This window comes from Gossypium hirsutum, chromosome D07, assembly GCF_007990345.1.
Source record: "Gossypium hirsutum isolate 1008001.06 chromosome D07, Gossypium_hirsutum_v2.1, whole genome shotgun sequence".
In the NCBI taxonomy this organism is placed as follows: Eukaryota; Viridiplantae; Streptophyta; class Magnoliopsida; order Malvales; family Malvaceae; genus Gossypium; species Gossypium hirsutum.
Genome location: NC_053443.1, coordinates 53,012,363 through 53,030,515, shown reverse-complemented (window position 1 = coordinate 53,030,515; position 18,153 = coordinate 53,012,363).

The window sequence follows — 18,153 nt, the reverse complement described above, 5'->3', positions numbered from 1 at the left end:
TATACATGCCAAACATAACAACTAGATCATTAAACACAAGTCCACCTATACATGCCATTATAACCTTGATCAAAACATTAAAATCTACCAATATATATTCACTGGATAGTGTGATATGTCTCTGACGAGCTTCCAAACCAATCGAGCTTCTGATAAATTGTAAAGTAAAAGAAAATAACTATGTAAGCAATGAATGCTTAGTAAGATTGTATAAACTTTAAACATAACATTTCATTTTAGTGATGACCTTTATAGGGTAATTATAAACCTATACCAACACCACAAGATTATCAAACCATATAACCTTTAACTTACAAATGAGTAAGTCCATTAGCATCACATATATTTTTCATTCCTAACATAATAGGATTTTTTAATACATATTACACAACCATTAGCCATTTCATAAGACTATGAATTATTCCATTTACTTACTTTCCCTTCCATTTACTTAGCATAAGCTTAAATAACATTATCAATTCATGAATTAGTGTATTTATTCATGACATAGGTTAATTCACCCATAGCATAAGTAAATTTCTCACATATAAGTACGTTATTCAATTCATGAATCCTTTTATCTTCATATTACTTCTCATTTATGAACTTACCATTTCATTACCTTTTCTTACCCGTTTCATTTGCATAATGCGAGATATAAGAATAAACATCACCAATTACACAAGCTTGACACAAGCCTAATATCGACATCAATACACAAGTTAGTGCATTTATACATAACTCTTTTGTGATCAACCACATGATAAACCATTTTATAAGAAAATACATCTTTTGATTCATACCACTTTTTCTGAACATAAGCATATTTCCATCTGGACACTTACCATTTCAATGTATATCATTAAGAATAAGGATGATATAACCCAACCCTAAGCTTGGTACAATCTTAAGTACCATCCACAACACATGTTAGTACATCAAGTCATAATTCACTTGAATTAACATAGGATAATTCATTATACATGAACAACATCACTTAAAAGTATCAATTTCATGAACATAGACATACTTTTAATGAACATTTCCTTTTCATTTCTTTTCATAGATTCATGACATAAGTCATTTGAACACTTACTGTTCCTTTCCTTTTCATGCCCGGTGAACCATTTAGAATATCATTGGATATGCGGGATAGCTCATACAAAGTGTGCAAACATATAACCGTAATCTTTCCTTTACATCATTGCTCACACGAGCTGTGAAATAGGCCTGCTCACACGAGCTGTAGGTCGAAATGAAAGCTATACGATGCTGCTCACACGAGCTGTGGAGTATCCGAAACAAATGCAGGACCTCAGCCATCGATAGGACATTTAATACAAGCACCCGAAACATGAAAACCCTAATGACATGTCATTTGTATCCTACGGATTCCTAAGGTCCAAACGGGACTCGATAACGATCAATTTGTCATAATGTGGACGTAATCATATATATATTGATTCATTTACATTAGAAAAACACATTAAACATTCAATTTAATCAAAATTTAAGTGATTTTAGTTAATACGAACTTACCTGGCTAAATTACAAAAATGTCAAAGTATAGAGGCTATTTGGTAGTTTTCCCTTCTCGATTTTCTACTCTTTTTTTATCTAAATTAATAATTTCATTAAATTCATTAATTTAGACAGCAAAATCACTTGATTTTATGCAATTTAGTTCTTTTTGATATTTTTATAAAATTGCCCTCAACTTTTCATTTTTATTCAATTTAGTCATTATGTCCTAATCATGCAAATAAACCAATTTTATTGAAAAGTCATACCAACCAAATGTTAATAGCTTCGATTTCAGTCTATTTTTGCAACAATTTCACATCAAGTCCTTGAACTATTACTATTTCAACAATTTAGTCCCTAATTGATAATTTTATCAAAAATCACCTAATAAAATACTTATAAATAACAAATAATACTTTAAATTCATAAATTAACATCTAAAATAGCAAATATTCATCAATGACAACATTCAAAATCTTTAATAGTTTTAAAAATGAAGGTACGAGCTAGCTGGACCTAATTGTAACGATTTCAAAAACATAAAAATTATGAGAAATGGGTTCAAAACGGACTTACATGCATACATTGAAGCTTGGAAGAAGCTTCAAAGCCTTTAACAATGGCTTTCTTCTCCCCAAATTTGAAGAAATAAAGAATTAGAAAACATGATAGAAAATTTTATTTTACTTAATTTATCAAATTATCATTTTAACCTTGGTTAATAATTAAATAAAACACCAAATCCATGTCCATATTTGTCCTCTAATTCCTCAAATGGTTTATTACCATTTAAGTATATTTATCTTTATTCAATAAGCTAGTTAATCACTCAAATCTAATAGTGATCAAATTTTACATCCTTTACGATTTAGTCCTTTTTTATTAATTAACTATCAAAACATTAAAATTTCTTAACGAAATTTTAATACAACCTTAATAAAACTCTATAAATATTTATAAAAATATTTACGACTTGGTTTATAGAAATGAGGTCCCGATACCTCATTTTCTAAAACCACTTAACTTTAGAGTTTTACCACTTGAACCTACTTGTTCATTTGAATAGCATAAATTATCAATTCAAAATTTATTTTAATACCATATTTAACTCGTAAATATTAAATAATAATATTTACAAACCTATTCGTTAGATTTGTGACCTCGAATCCACTATTCTAATATTTCAGAAAAATGGACTATTACACCTCCCTACATACCAAATAAGGTATCAAGTACCCATCCATCTCTACATACCACATGGTGACTATATGTCACGTTTTAGAGTATCTGCAGACTAGCTATTAGACCAGAGTGCGATAGTTCGCCAGAATCAGATTTATATGTGGCTTAGCCACCAAAATCGATAGATAATTAAACTACCCACACTTCCTCCTTTATCACAAATCCCAACCTAATGCAGATAAAAAATTGTCAGATGTCATAAATGCATATACAGTTATCTAGATTCAGATCATATTCAAATTAAGTAGATAATACTCAATTAACAGATATCACATCGAATATAAGTGCAGATAACATATTATTCATCACTAGATCATCATATATCAAATTATAATGTCTAATTCAGATCATACGGACCCTATGGTAGGCCTACGTTCAATTAGAACTAAGTTTACGACTTTAGGGAAAAACCTCAATTTTTGACCCAGAGGCCCGTGTGCATTCACACGGCCTAGATGGCTGGCCAGTGTGGCCTATCCTAGTGTCACACAAGGCTTATCACACAGCCTAGCATATGACCATGTGACTCAAAATAGTGAGTTGCACGGTCTAGCACACAGCTAAGCAGATGCCCCTGTGACCCAAGACTCAAAAAGTCTCTCACACGGCCTAGACACACGCCCGTCCCTGACCCATGTGACTCTAATTCCAAAACAGTCTTTAGCACGTCCTACCACACGGCCGTGTGGTGTTGACAGCCATGGATTTTGGCTTCCTCCATTTGTAAAATTTCTGGGTTTTTATTACAAACCTGATACGAATTCGATGTAGGAGCAACACAGACGATCTCGGAACCTAAAAACAACAACCAATTGCCCAATCAAATGATTCATTCACCATCACAACACTAAATTCACATAAAAAATTGAAATACATCAAAAACTTCGACGTAAAACCCCAACTCGAGAATCGAACACTAACTCCCGTGTGAAACAACAATACACAGACCTAATTCGTTAAAGGAATGTTACCCTTTCGATCTTTGCCTAAAAAGGAAGTCAACTGAACATTCAGACCAAGAAATTGAACAAATTAACCAGTGTTAGAATTAAGTGACCCGAATCCTTATTTAAATCAAATATAGTGGTAAAATAAAATAAAAGTAAAATCCCTATAGAATTATACTTCTTTTATTTTATTTTTAGAATAAGGTTTTTTAAACCTTATTGAACTCTATCTATTTGATATTGATTAGAATAAGGTGTTTCAATCTTACTACACTCCTTTTAGAATATGGTTTTACAGGCCTATAAATAGACATAGTCTACTCCTCTTGTAATAATTCAAATTCGACATAGTGAATTTTCTTCTCCTTTGCCCGTGGTTTTTTTCCCGAAAGGGTTTCCACGTAAAATCTGTGTGTTCTTTATTTTTTTTTGTGATATATTGTCATTACTGACATTCTATTTTTAACAACTAGAAACCAATTTTGACAATTTAAAAAACAAAAATGAACATTAATTGAATTTCACCAATGAACTTACGAGGTTAACTTTTTAGTCGAAACAATGAAATACGCAATTCGCCCGATAGAATAACAATAGCGATAAGAGATAAATGAGCAGTCGATAAAGAAGAAAAGTATGACAAAAAGAAAAATGCAGGAAGAAGAAGGAAAAAAAATGTAAAAAAGAAAAGAAAAGAAAAGAGGGAAATAGAAAAAAAAAACAATTTAATTAAGTAAAGAAACCAATTTTACTGAATGACATAAAAATACATCCTAAACGCACAAACTCAAATACAGGACCAGAGGCATTTAGAAGCTTAACCACCAATATAAAGTGAATTTAAATAATGAATATTGTTTAGTTCAAATTGATTTGTAGCATGAATCGATCTAATATAATAAATCTAATAATCAAACCTATTACATACGAATTTGTGAAAAATAAAGACCGATGAAATCAAAATTTTCATTTTAATTATAATATTGATTATAAATTAAGTATATATTGTCTTTATGATCTTTTTTATAATGCTTAATTTGAGTTTTTTTTATATTTTTATTTGATATAATTTGGGTTTTGTAAAGATTCTAGTTCTATTATGATTTTGATCATTTTGTCATGTTCAAAGTGTGTTGTGTTTGTTATTCGGACTTTACCCTGTTGTTGTAATTCATAAAAAAGTTGATATTAGTTTCCACACTTTTATTTGGTAAAATTTGATCTATCTATCATTATAATTATATTAATTAGTTCTAATGATTATAACTTCTAATTACCTCAATTAAAATATTGTTGTGAATTTTTTTCTTAAAAACATCCATTATAACTCATCATGATAAAATAATTTTTTTGTTATAATAGGATTGAAAAAAAATTCATGTTAGGATTTTAAAAAAAATCAAGTATTTAGACTCACTAAGATATTGTAAAAGTTGATGAATCAAATTATATAAAGAATTAAAGTATAGAAATTAAGTTTTAAATTTGAACGTAATATAAGAATCAAAATTGGAAATTAATCACCTATATTATTACAATAGCTAAAGGGTAAAAAAACCCTAAAATAAATAAAAAAATCAATTGAACCCTTATGAAAAACTGCATTCGATTGATCCCTCAGTGGTCCAAAAAAAAAACATCAATTGGCTCATTCCGTTAATGGGAACCGTTAGTTGACCGTTAAGTGTGCTGACATGGCTAACGAAAGCCACCAGCTTCCATGTGGTAGTATGCTAATGTGGAAATAAAAAAAATATTTTTACAAATGTAACACTCAAAAATTAAGAGGTTAGAATTTTAAATTTACATAAACTCTAGCATTAATGGTTAAGTGTTTAGTAAAATTTATTGAGAACCAAGGTTCAAATCTCACATTTTCACTTTTCCCTTTTTACTTTTTCTATATATAAGGAATTAATATTAAAGTAACTTATGTATTAATTGTGGTAAAATAATCTCACATTTTCACTTTTCCCTTTTACTTTTCTATATATAAGGAATTAATATTAAAGTAACTTATGTATTAATTGTGGTAAAATATGGTCATAGAATGGCACTAGCCCATTGGCTAAGCTTTTTCCTTCCCATTCACTTGATCTAGGTTTAAGTTACATTGGTTTTGCTTCATTTTCTTTATTTTTTCCTTGATTTCAGCCAAAAAGGGTTAATTGTCAAACAACCCTTATTTTTTCCAAAGTCCAACTAATAAACCACTTCCTAGCACAATTAGGATTTCCTATTTGATTCTAACCCAAATTGAAACCCCCATTCTCCATATTTCTTCTCAATTTTCTCTACAAACCCTTTTTTACAAAATTCTCTCAAAGTTCTTGTTGAAATTTTAGTTCTTTAATCTTAACTTTGCAATCAAGTCCAAATCAAATCGTTTATCATTAATCGTTGAATTTCGCGCCATCAATTTCTAAATTTCTATCAAGATTGGTAAGTTTTTCTCATTTAACAGTAGATAGATCTCATCAATTTTGGAAAATCATTATTTTCGTTAGAACTTTCATCCATTACGGATCTTTTATGATCTTGTGGAAACCCCTTAAATCTTGAAATCTGTCATTAATTCTTGCATTTTGTCAATAGAAAGACTCGTGTAGGTAATTCGAATCATACTTGGACGTGAGGACCATCGTACGGGACCCGAAAGTTAGGTGTCTGATCTTTTATGAAAAATTGAGTCAAAAGTTGAAACAGCCCAGTCACACACGGCCTACCACACGGGCGAGTGGCCAACCCGTGTAGATCACATGGTCTCATACACGGTCATGTTCCTTTGTAGTCCCTCAAATCTTCGCTTCACACATGGCTGGGGGTTTCAAACACGGTCCGATCACTCGACCATGTGGCCCTTGAAACTTAAAAATTACAGTTTTTGCTTAACTTTTATTATTGTATTCAAATCAGTCCCTAATTAGGTTTTTAATGATAGTTAGAGAACTAGATTATACAAGTAGGTCATGGGTTAGGAGTAAAACAATGAGATATATGGATGATTGAATTTATTAATTGAATTAATCTTGGTTAATTGATTAAATCGTGAATAACTTTACGTATTATTTGTATAAATACCCTATTGAATGATTCATATGCCCTCAATGGTTGACATATTGAATGCTTAATTGATCCATGAATGCTATTGATTTGCAAAGAGATAGAATATTGAATATTATAATGTTTGAATGCATTTTAATTAATTGTAATGCATTCGCATGGGTTGGGTTGATATGATTGGAAAAGGTACCGAAAATTTATCTGCATTTAATCGTTCACTGTGTACTCACAGTTATAGAAGATTCCAGCTACGACAGTCTCGTTGTGTACCCATAGTTACAGCAGATCCTAACTGTGACATTTTTACTATGCTCCCACAGTCCCCCTGATAGCTCTTATCCACGAGATGATTGTGTTTCCGCAGTTACCGATAGCTTTTATCTACAATTACCGAATTCGAATGCGGTATTAAGTCCACAAATTGGAGTGATGGTGGAGGGAGTTGAAAGGAACTCTCAATTTTGGAGCGCTAGTGGTTGGGGTTAGGACAACCGATTTTTGTATGACATATTTGACAATTTATGCATACATGATTGAATTTACTTGATGAAATGGTTGAATTGATTTATGTGCATATATCTTTAATGAACAGTGAGAATAACTCTGAAATTGATTCAATTGATTATATATGTTTGAGAAAATTAATATTGCTTGACTAGAATAATATCATCGAATTACCATATTTGAAATTGACAGATATTTATAACCGATTGTTAACCTTAATAGTGATGTATGGTGTTATTTAATGTTTTAAAAGATAATTGTATGATTTATTTTATTGTAAAAGGACTCACATTGAGCTTTCATAGCTCACTCCCTCTAATTTTGATCTTTACAACTAATCCTTCCGGCTAGGACGCAGACACGACATTTTCATCTTTATTTCCGTTAATGTTATTATTTTTAATTCCTTAGGAGGAAGAGGTTATAAAATTTAGGTTATCATTTTTTAATATGTGATTAAACCGAATTGTTTTATTTAAAAGACTTACGTTTTAATTCCACTGTTAACTCTAATAAGTTTAACTAGACTATAAATTGTAAATCACTGGAATAAACTAGAGTTTTAAATATAAATTGATTTTGACAAAGACCGAACCACTTCGATGGTTAATGTAATCTCCCAAATTTGAGTCTACCGTCTAGACCGGGTTGGGGAGGTCACAACAAAAATAAAATATTTTCTTAAAAAAATTAATTAAAATATGCATATAGAATGAATCTGGACAATAATTTGTCTAAATTCATTTTGGATGAATGCTAAACTAAAAATTTTAAAATTATTTAAAAATTCTAAATATATATTTCAAACCTGTAAAAACTCAAAATAAAATAATTTCTTAAATATATATTAGCATACATATATGTTGTTTTTGTTTTTACAGATTTGGAATTATATTCACGAGTTTTTTTAGATTTGAAATTTTTATATATTTTTTAAATATGTTTTTTTTTGGTAATTTTTAAAATTTATTAGTTTTGGAATTTCCTGTGTTGGCCTGATAGTCAGGGTATTCATCGCCTCAGGTATAGCCTGGATTTGAGCCGTACTAGTTTTGTTGCTGTTAAGGTTTTACTCTCCTAATGTAATTCACCAAATAAAAAAAGAATTATTAATTTTGCACTCATTCAAAATGGATTTGAACAATTGTTCAAATTCATTCTATATGCACATTTTAATTAATTTTTTTAGAATAGATTTATTTTTATAAAAAATATTTTTATTTTTTGCACCTCAATATATTATTGCCACATGACAGTTTTTAGTGATTCCATCAACCATGTCAAAACGGTTCATGGTCAAACTGGTCAACTAACGGTTTCTGTTAATCAAAAATGGTTAATTGAGTTTTTTTTAATCATTGAGGATTCAATTAAGTGCATTTTTTTTAAAAATTATTTTTTAAAATTTTAAACTGAAGGTTTATCTTAACCCTTAGAATATTAAAAAAACAAAAAGTTACTGTTCGTGTAGAATAAGAAAATTTCATGGCATTCCTTGTAATATAGATAAAGAAGATAACTATTTGAGTGGATTATTCCAGAATAATGGATTATAAAGTTGGAAGTGAGATTGAAGGTGGAGGAAGAAACCGAAGAAGATAGCAAAGGCTACCCCTTATGATCCACAAACTGTAGCGTTTAGGCAACCTGGGTTATGCCTGCCTGTTAGCAACCAAAGCACTGGAGCGATTAGACCTTCATTAATTCTCCTCATTGTGGGTCCAAATATATGTAATTTTCAGTCATTCACAAAGGAATATCAAAATCTATGGACATAAAATGAGTAATTAAAGACTTGGTGAATTAGATTCTGATTGCTTTTTTCTACTTATACGACAATAGAAAATGGGACGACGACAATGGCTTTTAATTTTATACTCTTATATAATCTTAAACAGAAAATTAAGAGGTTGTGTTGAAACTTCAAAAATGATTGAGCAAGTTGTTCCAGTATCCGAAGTTGGAAGTAATTTGCACTCATTCGCAAAGGAAGATTAGTAAATTGACAGTATTTTAAAGTCTTGGTCTATTAATTGATTGCTACTAAATTGTCCTATATAATTAGACTTAGTCAATTAGATTCTGTTTTCTTTTTTCCACTGATACGACAATAGAAAATGGGACGACGACAACGGCCTTTGCCACTTCAATACATTAGGATCAATCACTACTTTTCGTATTTTAAGTGAATATATTTTTCACTGTTTTATTACATTTATCATCATTATTCTTATATGTAATACTCATTTATTAATTATAGAAATGGTTTTTTTTTATAATTAATGATTATAAATATATTAAAAAATAATAAATAAGACTATCCATACATAAACATAGCAAAGGGAAGAAAGTAGGGAACCAAAACTTTTGAGTTTTGGGATAGTTTTTTAAATTTTAAAATATTTTTTAAGTTATATTTAAAGTGCATCTCATTTTTAAACTAAGTTTTAAATATAAAGTTTTCATTAATAACCAACTTTAAACATTTAATTTCCATTTTTAATTCCTAATGTCAAGCTTTTATGAAATTACATAATTCTTTTAATATTTATTTTTAAAAAAAAACTTTTACATATCAATAAATACAAACATTTTTTATAAATATAATAAAATATATTTATTTAGATATTAACAAAGTAATAATTTTTTTTGGTAGAAAAATAACAGTATATAGCGAAACAACAATCAATTACATCTTAATTTGGCATCAATTGAGTTAAATTAGCTAACAGTAAACTTTTCACCTTATTTGGGGATCATCGTATACTTGCAAACTTGAAACTCCATAAGTTTAACATTTAGGGCTAGTTCTTCTACCCGGTGGAAAAGCACTTTTACACCCAAAAGTGCTTTTGAGTGAAAAGTAATGAAGAATAACCGTCATTTGGGGTCAATTTTTCAACTTCTTTAAAGTGCTTTTGCCAAGATGAAGAAGCAGAAATTTATAGCTTTTCTAGCAGAAAAGTGCTTCTAAGCTGGTTTTTTACTTTTTTAGCCCCACCACACACACAAACTTTCTGTATTTATAATAATCTTTTAGGAATTGCTTTATTTGTATAACCAAGCGTGGGTAGCCTTTCTTTTAATGGCAATTTATTTATTTCTAAAAATATATATGGTATATTAAATTGTTGAGTAGTATTTAACCTTACTTTTATATGGTATTAAAAAGTAGTATGCGCTATGCGCGCGAATACTTTTATTAGACAATGTGTCAATATCTAATTACAAATATTTAATTATTATATTTAAATATTTAAATATAGGTTATATATTCTAATTAAATTTAATAAATAAATAATTTTAATTACTTAGAAATATTTAAAATTAATATTATATATTAAAATATTAATAATAAGTTATAATAATTTTTTTTTGATATTTTTGCTAAAATATCATAATATTAACTAATTTGAACATTATTTAAATACATATTTGTTACTTTATAATATCATGTCTAAAATGGACATTTTATTCTTCAAAAGTACTTTTTGACAGTAATACCAAACACTCAAAATTTTCAAAAGCACTTCTCCACAGCACTTTTCAAAAGCACTTTTCAAAAGCAATGAAGAACTGGCCCTTAGTCATATGATCGACAACTTCATTACGAATTCTTAGAATATGACAAATCCTTACTCTTCAACTCCATCTCAGAATTTGATGCAACAATTGTAACTCTACCAAACTACTATTTTCTCCCACATCAGCTAAAACTAACTCCACCAATAGTACATTATCACATTCAACCCCTAACTATCTAAAACCCTTCTTGCAAGCGATAAAAAGATCTTCTAAGACCACCTTTGCTTCTATTTTGAATACATAATCCTTGCCAAAAGCCATCAAGAAACCACACAACCAATTAGCATTTGAATCTCTAAACACACCTCCAATGGATGAAGAAAGACTACTGGCTGAGACTGCACCATCCATATTAAGTTTTATCCGACCCCTCTAACATCCTGAGATTAAGGGTTAGAAGGGTTAAGGTTTTGCATGTAAGTCAGAGGTTTCAAGTATGTTTTTATGTTTTCCTGAGTGTTTAGAACAATATAAGCATGTGCTCTAGTGGTTAGTTGTTAAGCTCACTCTTGTTCCTAAGTTCAAAACCTGATGTGTGTAATAAGGAAATTTTGACTTAAATTTTGTAAATATTAATTTTAAATTACACACATTTATTTTGCTAACTTTATTTCTAGTTTTAATTGTTTTGAAAGATTAGAAAAGTAAAAAAAAAAGCTTTCACGTTCTATTTGCTATTCACGTTTTCTATTTTTGTTTCGTTCTTGTTTTTCTGCATCAATTTCAAAATTGGGTCTTTTACTTTTGAAAATCTTGTTTTCTTGTCACCAATTTTTGTTTCTCTCGCTGTTTGATTTATGTTTTGTTCGTCATTTGGTTTCACTTTTGTCGACAAGAAATTTTTGGATTGAGGGTATTACAATACATCAGAGGTTTTTTCTGGGTGTTTTAGATCGCAAAAACAGGTGTGTGTTCTAACCTGTTTAATCTTGGTACCGAACTGTTGTAAGGTTTTGTGGTATTTGGAAATTACGGGTGTGTTTCTAAATTGTTTAGTTTCGATGTTGGATTCCATGGAATTCAATTATTTCTTGTATGTTACTGAAATTAAACCGTATGTTTTTGAAATTAGAATGGGTAGGGGTCATTCTGATGATGCATTACATGATTTTCAATCAATTTCAGTGTGGGTTTTTAGAACTACTGATGTTAAAAACTCGTTTCATAGAGGAAAGCACACTTTTTAGCCTATTTTGGTATGGTTTCGTGACCACACTGGTAGCCACACGGGTGTGTGCTGCACATGGGCGGTTCACACGACCATGTGACTTTGGGAATTAGGAATTTTGGGCAATTTTTGGTGCCATACGGTTGTGTGGCTGCAATATGGGGATTTTTTTCGATTTGCACGCGGATGTGTGAGATTCCACACGGCCGTGTCCAATCTATTCATTATTTTAACAATTTCAGACAGTGAGTTACACGGGCTACTCACACGGCCATGTAACTTGGTCACACAAGCGTGTATCCCCTTCACACGGATGTGTGTAGCTCAGACACGGGTGTGTGTAGCTCACACACGGGCTTGTAGACCATCACACGGGAGCGTAGACCTCTACACAGCCTAGGCACTTCCACACGACCGTGTGGCCCTGTTTCACAGATTTTTGTAAAGTGTCTTTAACTGACCCGTCTTTTGATTTTATGTAATCTGACCCTAAATTGGGCTTTGGTAATGGTGATTGGACTCTGTTTCAGCTTGGGTTCATGCGTTTATCCGTAACTATAGAACTAAGTTAATGGTTTGGTTAGGTGTTAAAGCAATGTATTAATTGGAATTGAGATGTTATCCAGTAATTGAACATGGGTATAACTGATTCTGAAATTGATTGTCCGAATACGTGTAATCAATTTCTGTATGATTGTTTGCAAATAGTGTGAATTTTGCATTTGCATGAACATTCTGGGATTTTAGTTGTGCAGAGACGGGAGTTTGTTTGGGCAATTTAACTGCAATATTTCTATACAGCGGTACACCTGTAAGAAATATATGTCAACTGAGCTGCATATTATTACCAGAGTGGCTTAGTTCCACCATTTGTGGTGTGTAGGGTGGATGTATCTAACATGGTCTTATGTGGTATGCAGGGTGGTCGAAGTGGTGTTCAGATGGTTGGGTGGGTTTTAACTTGTTGCATTCGGTTTGCATTAAAGCATATGTGCTTGATTATGATTTTGTTAAAATTATTTGCGAATGTTTATACTTATTTGATGTGTCGTACCTCTGATTACGGCTTCAAGGTTTTTGTACATTAACTGTGGTTCTTGTTTGGGATAATTATTTTTGAAACCTCGTCTTTTGGCATTTGTTTATGTTTCGGACTCACACTGAGCTCGCGTAGCTCATCCCCTTAGTTTTCTCTCTTTTAGGTACTCTCGTGTTCTGAAGCTGGACTCAGCATACCAGAGGTCTCAAAATGATAAGTTTAAAATTAAGCTAATAAAGTTTTTCTTCAATTCTTAATTTATTAAACTGTTTTGGACCATAAGTGTTTATGGGAACTGTGGATTTTATTTCTGAATGTTTTTAACATAACTTAATTACTGTTTTGAATATTAAATTGTTAAACAATTTAGTTCAAATTTAGTTAACTGTATTCGAAATGAGTTTTTAACATTTCTTTTTGTAAATTGCTTTTTGATCACTTCAGTGATCAATGTAACCTCAGAGATCTAGACAAAACTCCTAGGCCAGGTTTTGGGGTGTTACAACCTTCTTCGGTTGAGACCAATGCAACAGCGTGCGCATAGGACTTGGTTGAAACAAACTTGAACCAGTTTTTGCATAACTCATTGCCCAAGAAAAACCTGTAACCATAATAGCTTGAATACAACTATGGTTGTTAGAAAAAACAAATGAGTTTCGGTCTTTCCAAAGCAATCAACTTATTTTAGAAAATAGAGTCTGCCAATCCATATTCTCTATACCAGAAATCACTATATTTTGCATATTCCAAAGAAACCACTCATCAAACGGAAGAGAAAAAAAGCCCTAAACTCGCGTTGGAATTATCAATAGCCACACTGATTTAGCAAATGGGCAATCACAGGATTCCGTTTCCAACACACTACTACATCTAGGACAACCCCCATCACTTGTTGTGTGTCTTTTCACTCGCTCACCATTCATCAATAATTTTTTTTGCCACAAAAGCCAAAGGAAAACTCGAACCCTTTGAGGTGTCATCTCTTTCCAAATAATCTTCCAAATCGAAATGGAACCCATGTCATCAATAGCATGCGTATTCCTATAAGTTACAATTGTGGAAAAATCATCTTTCCTCATCCATTTCCATGCTAATCTATCTTGACCTACATTAGAAGAAGGAAGCAAGATGGTTGTGATCTGTACGACAATATGATCTAGTACAAGATAACTTAAACGAGACTAGTCCCAACTTCCACTTTTTGTAACAAACTCACAAACCTGTAGTGTATCATCCGGTTGACCAATACCTTTATAAAACATATGAAGGGGCCTTAATTTTTGAATCCACACATCATTCCAAAAATTCATGAGCCGACTATCTCCAATGGACCAATAGACATTAGCAATTACTTCAAGCCAGACCTTCATCAACTATCTCCAAAGAAACGAGCAGTTACTTCTAACAATAGACCTTGGTAGCAGACTTTTTACATTGTATTTATTCCTCAACACTTTGACCCAAAGAGCATCAGTTTTTCGAAATAAGCTAAAACCTAAACTTCAATAGGAAAATTTTATTCTTATTAGCCCGCCAACATCGAGAGGACAACAACAATCATCCCAAGATACTAAAGCGGGTTTTTTAGAATTTGAATTAGAACCCCAAATAAAATTTTGGGCAATATGCTCGATTTCCTTACAAAGAGATACATGGGATACAAACCATATTCATGAAATAGTTTGGAATAGCCAAAAAGACTGCACTTACCAACGCTAAATGACCTACTAGGGACAAAGTCCTCACTTCCTAACTAGACAACTTCTTACTTTATCCACCACGAAAGAAAAAGTACCTATCGTAACTCTAGTGAATAAAGGCATTCCAAGATAGTTGCCCAAGTCATCCACATAGGTGAACCCCATATTAGCACAAATAGCACTAGCTAGAGCCCTAGGTGTATTAGGGGAGAAAAAGACTTTAATTCTAAAACTCTTTGAATTCAGTTTAATTCAGAAATCAATTTCCATTTGCGAATAAAAATGTTGTCAAAAACCATTTTATTCCACTCCTAAGACACTTCCTTAATATGCTCTAAATTCGCACCAATGCCCCATCGTTAATCCAACTCTCCATGACAAGGTGTTTTAAATTAGTACGTACCATCCAACTCGCAAGACAACGGAATGCCCTATGACCTCTATTGAGTAGTGGCTGAAGCGAGATAAGAATTGGTCTGTGATCAAATTTTAGCTTATGTAAATTTCTAATGGAACATTCAGGCGTAAAAGAATCTCATTCCTCGTTGCAAATAACTCTATCCAACCTCTGAGATAAGCTCCCTAGCACCAAGTAAATTGATAACCACAGGCTCCCAGGTCCCTTAACCCATTATTAAACAAAAACTTGCGGAATTGTTTACACCCAACCCTTGAAATAGAAGCACCATCCTCTCTTTCAGAATTACCGATGATCAAATTAAAATCCCTAGCTAAAATCCAAGGCTCGACCATTGACACTACCAGATTACCCAAAAGCTGCCAAAGTTTTTTTCCGCTTAGCCGACTATGGACAAGCAGAAATAGCCAAACAAAGGAAACTATCTGAACCTTGCTTATTGCGAACCCTTAAATGGATAACCTACGAATTAACAACCAATACATCTACCAAAAAATCCTCATTCCAACAAATCCGAATACCTCTAGCAAACCCATTAGCTTCAACCTAATATGAATTAGGATACCCAATTCTAGAAATAATACCATCAGCTCTTGCTCCACTAACCCGGGTTTCAAAGAAACTAACTAAATCAGGGGAAAACTTCTTTCTATATTCTTTTACAACATTATGGAAATGGGGATGCCCGACTCCTTAATAGTTCCAACAAAAAAATTTTGTATCCATAAAAAAATAAATAGTAAAAAAAACCAACCCAAAAATAAGTAGACATCTCAACAACTAACCTTATCATTACATGTACTCTCATCTTCCATAACCTCCTCTCTTGACGACTCATCGTCTTCTATCGGTTTTCTTTTGACTCATTATTCCAAGATACTGACAAAGTCCGCCATTGCCTTCGAGAAAACCATTGTATTATATGCAAACCCTCTAAATCGTAATCCGGTGGCTTGTCCTGCAACCTTCCCCTTGTATTGTTCCCTTTCAGTAAAGAACACGAAATAAATTTTCTTGATTCCCCAAAATTAAAAACTTTTCTTGCATTAATTTTTTTAATTTCAAATATCACATATTAAATATTTATATTCACACGACAATTAATCTCATAATATAACTAATTGAATAAATAACTAAATTAATATAAAAAAATCAGACACATGATATAAAATAAATTATTTCCATAATATAACCGTTTGAATAAATAGAAAATAGTAAAAACATTTAATTACATGATGATAAATGTACATTCCCAAGTGATAAATAATATACAGAAACACATATTATAATTTACATTTTAGTATTATTATAGTATTCATTTTTTTATTCTCTATCTTTCATTTTAAATTGTGCTTAGATTACGACACATTTTTATAAATACTTGACAACTGTACGAACAGTATAATGAAATATATTAAAATTATTACACGTATAATATTCTAACATATGCCATTCTAAAATAACTGTGATTGGCATACAATATAATGAAATATATTAAAATTATTATACTTTTTTTAAATTATTTTTAAATGATAACAATTTTATATTAATCTCTTGCATTTTAAATATACAAGGCATGTAACATCTCAAAAACCGAGTTAGAAAAAATAGGGTTTTGAAACCAAGAGTGGTCATTCCTTAATTATGAGTTTAGATCTTGGAAATTTTGACAAGTAAATTGGTTTGGTTCAGTGGTCAAGTGTGTTGGATATGTGTGTGAGGTTTTGGGTTTGAATCATATTTCTGGAAATTTTGTTATTTTGCTTAAACCCTTACCCTTAAACATTTGGCTTATAAATTAAATTCAGTCAATTGATGTCAAGAATGAGCAAGTTGGTTCAATGGTTAAGTTTTTTATAATCTTTAGTCTTGTGTTTGAATCCTCGAGAAAGCAATAGGGAATTTATTATTTTTGAATTTCGTTAAAAGGTAGTTAGTTTCGGTTGGTTATTTAAAACCTTCTAGAAACCTCTGGCACTTTCATTTTCATTTTGTTCCTTCTTTTTCTGCGACGTTTTCATTTTGTTTTCGTTCTTCAATTTCTTCATTTTGGTTCCTTATTTTCAAGTGACAATCTTTTTGTTATGTTACATTACATCGATTCTGTACGAGGCTGGACTTCTCCTTCTAGTTAATTCACTGGCCGGTAAGTTTGATTTAAAGTTTTGGTGTCGAAAGTTCTTCAATGCAACTTCGATTTTAGAATGCTAGTTTTTAGCGATTTGATTACGAATTAATCATTTGTTGGGCAATTGCTTGTCGTTTAGGGATGAGGATTCATCCTTGTTGCTCCTACATCGAGTCCGAATTAGGTGGGTATAGGAAACCCCTTCTTCTTTGAAATTTAATCGTCGAAAAATGGGACTATCGATGCCACACGAGCATGTGGTAGGTCATGTAGTAAGCCATGTAACTTACTGTTCACAAAAATTAGAGGTACACGGACATGTGCCCAAATCGTGTGTTGTTATGAATTATGTAAGGTTCACACGGGCCAATGACATGGGTGTGTGTCCAAGCCGTGTAACTCACTATTTGCTAATCAGGACCACACGGGCAAGTGGCAGGGCGTGCATCAGGCCATGTGGGATACACAGACAAGCACATGGGCACGTGCTAGACTGTATGGAGTCACATGGGTCAATTTTCTAGGTCGTGTGAAACTACACGGGCGTGTGAAGCAAAATTTTAATTTTTTCCCTTGGGTCACAAGCGTCGTTCGAAACGAAAACAGGCCTACTGTAGGGTTTATACGATCTGAATTAGGTTATATAACTTGATATCTAATGATCTGATGATGAACAACTTGTGATTTGTACGTATGTTTGCTATGTTTGAACCTAAGTGAGTAGGATTTGTCATAACGTAATGCGTTATTGTCTGACATATGCGAATTATCCAGGTACGATCTGTACTCTGTTAAGTTTGTTGATACATCTCTACGTTACTTTGTTGATGAAGAA